Here is a 6393-nt window from a genome sequence, read left to right as displayed (position 1 = left end):
TTTGGCACTTTGCACTCGCACTCACCTCTCAAACTCACCTGGCACTCACCTGCACTCACACTCACAGGCACTCACTCGCACTCACCTGCACTCACACTCATTGGTACTCACTCGCACTCGCACTCACCTGCCCTCAGACTCACTGGCACTCACTCGCACTCGCCTGCACTCACACTCACTGGCACTCACTCGTACTCGCACTCACCTGCACTCAAACTCACAGCACTCACTCGCACTCTCACTCACCTGCACTCACACTCACAGGCACTCACTCGCACTCACCTGCACTCACACTCACTGGTACTCACTCGCACTCGCACTCACCTGCACTCAGACTCACTGGCACTCACTCGCACTCACCTGCACTCAAACTCACAGCACTCACTCGCACTCGCACTCACCTGCACTCACACTCACTCACTCGCACTCACCTGCACTCACACTCACTGGTACTCGCACTTACCTGCACTCACACTCACTGGCACTCACTCGTACTCGCCCTCACCTGCACTCAAACTCACAGCACTCACTCGCACTCGCCTGCACTCACACTCACAGACACTCACTCGCACTCACCTGCACTCACACTCACTGGTACTCACTCGCACTCACCTGCACTCAGACTCACTGGCACTCACTCGCACTCACCTGCACTCACACTCACAGGCACTCACCTGCACTCACACTCACTGGTACTCACCTGCACTCAGACTCACTGGCACTCACTCGCACTCGCCTGCACTCACACTCACTGGCACTCACTCGTACTCGCGCTCACCTGCACTCAAACTCACAGCACTCACTCGCACTCGCACTCACCTGCACTCACACTCACAGGCACTCACTCGCACTCACCTGCACTCACACTCACTGGTACTCACTCGCACTCACCTGCACTCAGACTCACTGGCACTCACTCGCACTCACCTGCACTCACACTCACTGGCACTCACTCGCACTCGCACTCACCTGCACTCAAACTCACTGGCACTCACTCGCACTCGCACTCACAGGCACTCACTCGCACTCACACTCACTGGTACTCACTCGCCCTCGCACTCACCTGCACTCAGACTCACTGGCACTCACTCGCACTCACCTGCACTCACATTCACTGGTACTCACTCGCACTCGCACTCACCTGCACTCAAACTCACTGGCACTCACTCGCACTCACCTGCACTCACACTCACAGGCACTCACTCGCACTCACCTGCACTCACACTCATTGGTACTCACTCGCACTCGGACTCACCTGCACTCAGATTCACTGGCACTCACTCGCACTCACCTGCACTCACACTCACTGGTATTCACTCGCACTCGCACTCACCTGCACTCAGACTCACTGGCACTCACTCGCACTCGCACTCACCCGCACTCAAACTCACTGGCACTCACTCCCACTCGCCTGCACTCACACTCACTGGCACTCACTCGTACTCGCACTCACCTGCACTCACACTCACTGGTACTCACTCGCACTCGCACTTACCTGCACTCACACTCACTGGCACTCACTCGTACTCACCTGCACTCACACTCACGGGTACTCACTCGCACTCAGACTCACTGGCACTCACTCGCACTCACCTGCACTCACACTCACAGGCACTCACCTGCACTCACACTCACTGGCACTCACTCGCACTCACCTGCACTCACACTCACTGGCACTCACTCCCACTCGCCTGCACTCACACTCACCGGCACTCACTCGTACTCGCACTCACCTGCACTCAAACTCACAGCACTCACTCGCACTCGCACTCACCTGCACTCACACTCACTCACTCGCACTCACCTGCACTCACACTCACTGGTACTCACTCGCACTCGCACTTTCCTGCACTCACACTCACAGGCACTCACTCGCACTCACCTGCACTCACACTCACTGGTACTCACTCGCACTCACCTGCACTCAGACTCACTGGCACTCACTCGCACTCACCTGCACTCACACTCACAGGCACTCACCTGCACTCACACTCACTGGTACTCACTCGCACTCACCTGCACTCACACTCACTGACACTCACTCCCACTCGCCTGCACTCACACTGACTGGCACTCACTCGTACTCGCCCTCACCTGCACTCAAACTCACAGCACTCACTCGCACTCGCACTCACCTGCACTCACACTCACAGGCACGCACTCGCACTCACCTGCACTCACACTCACTGGTACTCACTCGCACTCGCACTCAGACTCACTGGCACTCACTCGCACTCACCTGCACTCACACTCACAGGCACTCACCTGCACTCACACTCACTGGTACTCACTCGCACTCACCTGCACTCAGACTCACTGGCACTCACTCGCACTCGCCTGCACTCACACTCACTGGCACTCACTCGTACTCGCACTCACCTGCACTCAAACTCACAGCACTCACTCGCACTCGCACTCACCTGCACTCACACTCACAGGCACTCACTCGCACTCACCTGCACTCACACTCACTGGTACTCACTCGCACTCGCACTCACGTGCACTCAGACTCACTGGCACTCACTCGCACTCACCTGCACTCACACTCACTGGCACTCACTCGCACTCGCCTGCACTCACACTCACTGGCACTCACTCGTACTCGCACTCACCTGCACTCAAACTCACAGCACTCACTCGCACTCGCACTCACCTGCACTCACACTCACTCACTCGCACTCACCTGCACTCACACTCACTGGTACTCACTCGCACTTACCTGCACTCACACTCACTGGCACTCACTCGTACTCGCCCTCACCTGCACTCAAACTCACAGCACTCACTCGCACTCGCACTCACCTGCACTCACACTCACAGGCACTCACTCGCACTCACCTGCACTCACACTCACTGGTACTCACTCGCACTCGCCTGCACTCAGACTCACTGGCACTCACCTGCACTCACACTCACAGGCACTCACCTGCACTCACACTCACTGGTACTCACTCGCACTCACCTGCACTCAGACTCACTGGCACTCACTCGCACTCGCCTGCACTCACACTCACTGGCACTCACTCGTACTCGCACTCACCTGCACTCAAACTCACAGCACTCACTCGCACTCGCACTCACCTGCACTCACACTCACAGACACTCACTCGCACTCACCTGCACTCACACTCACTGGTACTCACTCGCACTCACCTGCACTCAGACTCACTGGCACTCACTCGCACTCACCTGCACTCACACTCACTGGCACTCACTCGCACTCGCACTCACCTGCACTCAAACTCACTGGCACTCACTCGCACTCGCACTCACAGGCACTCACTCGCACTCACACTCACTGGTACTCACTCGCCCTCGCACTCACCTGCACTCAGACTCACTGGCACTCACTCGCACTCACCTGCACTCACATTCACTGGCACTCACTCGCACTCGCACTCACCTGCACTCACACTCACTGGCACTCACTCGCACTCACCTGCACTCACACTCACAGGCACTCACTCGCACTCACCTGCACTCACACTCATTGGTACTCACTCGCACTCGGACTCACCTGCACTCAGATTCACTGGCACTCACTCGCACTCACCTGCACTCACACTCACTGGTACTCACTCGCACTCGCACTCACCTGCACTCAGACTCACTGGCACTCACTCGCACTCGCACTCACCTGCACTCAAACTCACTGGCACTCACTCGCACTCACCTGCACTCACATTCACTGGCACTCACTCGCACTCACTCGCACTCACCTGCACTCAAACTCACTGGCACTCACTCGCACTCACCTGCACTCACACTCACTGGCACTCACCTGCACTCACAGTCACTGGCACTCGCTCGCACTCGCATTCACCTACACTCACATTCACTGGCACTCACTCGCACTCACCTGCACTCACACTCACTGGCACTCGCTCGCACTCGCACTCACATTCACTGGCACTCACTCGCACTCACCTCCACTCACACTCACTGGCACTCACTCATACTCACCTCCACTCACACTCACTGGCACTCACTCGCACTCACCCCTTTGAAATGAGTGCGAGTGTGAGTGAGTGCACTCATGAGTCACTGTGCCTATCTATACCGCTCACAATTCGTGTATATTCATAACGAAGCTTCCAATTTAGCACCTGTTGCATCGGGAGTTCGCCAAGGCAGTGTTTAGGACCCAGGTTTATTTTCAATATACATAAAAAATTTGCCTTCCAGATGACATGGTAACATCCGTCTATTAGCTGACTATTGTATTTCGTACCGCGAAATTATTCACAGTGATAATCACCACATACAAAATTCTGCCTTTTCTTTGGTGTCAGGAGTGGCAGATGACTCTAAATGCCGAAAAATCTGCAACGCTAACAGTAAGAAACAGATATCTTAGTTTACTTACATTATTAATGACACACCTCTCACTTGTGCATTTCAGCGTAAATATTCAGGTGTCACTTTAACATAGGCTCTCCGATGGGAAAGCCATGTTAACAAAATAACCTCAAGTGAAAATCAATGTACACGCTGAGCACTAAACCGACTCTTCTTTCTGAGAAGACTCCTTCGTCTTGCGCCCCCAGATAAAATTTGCTGGCCTACAAAATGCTTGTTCGAACATTGCTGGAGCACGCCAATATTGTTTGGTTTCCGTACACAAAATAACTCATTGCAAAAATGGAATGGGTGCAGAGGAAGGCAATAAGGTTATGTTTTAATAAATACAAATTAACGGATTCATTGACTAAATTATTAAAGAGAGCGGGTTTAATAACACTGCAAAGTAGAGCAAAACTAGCACGACTAAAGTTTTCGTTTCAATTTGTTCATGGTGGCATAAACATTGACGTAAGCCCCAAACTCTCTCTGTCCATCTCTCTGTCATTGGCATTAGACGTGTGCATGCTTGCCGCCCATGCTCGCTAAGCTCCCCTTCGGTCGGATTGAGCCAAGAGAGCGGGAAATAGAGGGAGAGATTGACTGTCTGTATACTTAGTCAACCACTTAACGCAAAGCGGTATCTATCATTGCATCTTCGCTTTTTCTCCATGTATGCGAGCGTGCGTGTCTGTTACTCTGTACTAACTTGGCTAGTCCCTCTTCCGCTATGCCTGTTTATATAAGGAACCTGTACGAGTACCTTTAAGAGGGAAGAAGGAAGAAAATGAGGAGCAACTCCACCCTCTGAAGGCGGATGGCTAGCGAAGCTGTAGCATATCGCACGGTATTAAACGTCTTCACTCAGTGGAAGTTATGGAAAAATTTGCCGGTCATGATTTGGATACGTCTGCCATCAGCGCTACAGCCCATACATATTCCCTGGTGTATTAAAGAAAATGTCGCAGTTTCGCCCGAAAGGCGAAGCTTCGATTGCGATAGCAAATTAGTAGAGAGCTATATGAAGCAAGGATATTAGTTTAATGGGCCGTATTAACTTGTAAACATTCGCCTACTAACTAAATAGACAAGCACGGTGTCACGCGCGAACAGGTAAACATGAACGCATCTCGCTCGGTGACCGCGGAAACTCGCTGTCAGAACGCTGTAGTAAGGAGGCGCAGCTATAGCCGCGAGCGAATTGACCTTCGTGCCGCCACTCGCTTCAAAGAGAACTAAACGTTGAAAACACGACGCATACAAAGTTACCGGCTCTAGTTGAACATTGTTCACGTCGCAAATCGCTTTGAAAAGGAGGCGCGCGCGCGCCCTTTTCCCGCGTCACAGATCGCTGTCGAGATACGACACCCACGCGGCCGCCGCCGGAGCAAGACGACCCCCCCTCTCCCCCCCCCCCCCCAATGCCTGACGCGCGACAGAGGCAGCGCGCTTCCGCCCCGCCTTTTCCCTCGCGCGCCCGAGATTTAGCAGCAAGTGTCGGCTGACCCTCGTACGCTTACACTCGCACACGCAGCTACCGCCGGCACGCTGCGACGATTTTACCGTGTTTGGACTTTATACGGAACCTCACAACGACGTCCATGACCACGGCAGAAGTTCGCTTGGAGTGTCCATATAATTGCTATCGCAATACAATCTATCCGCTCATCTCATTATACATTGTCTCACTCATGCCTGATACTTGGGTTATTACGACCCTAGAGAGTGGTTTCTATCTTGGCGTGCACAATCTGCTAGTGCGATAAGTCATCACCGCGAGTGCGCTTGTACACACAACGTGCCTCCATTTTTCCGCAAGCAAGGTGAACCGATATCACCTCTGCTTATCGTTCAAGCACTCACCACGTTCACACTCACAACCACTCACTCATGTTCACACTCACCTGCACTCACACTCACGTTCACACTCACCTCTACACACCAAGAAGCACTCACCCCGTTCACACTCACATCACTCAGTCATGTTCACACTCAGCTCCACTCACACAGCACTCAGGCACGTTCACACTCATCTCCACTCACACTCACAGG

Source organism: Dermacentor silvarum, chromosome 5 (assembly GCF_013339745.2).
Source record: "Dermacentor silvarum isolate Dsil-2018 chromosome 5, BIME_Dsil_1.4, whole genome shotgun sequence".
Taxonomy (NCBI): Eukaryota; Metazoa; Arthropoda; class Arachnida; order Ixodida; family Ixodidae; genus Dermacentor; species Dermacentor silvarum.
The sequence above is the reverse complement of the archived record's forward strand: the minus strand, read 5'-3'. Positions refer to the sequence as shown.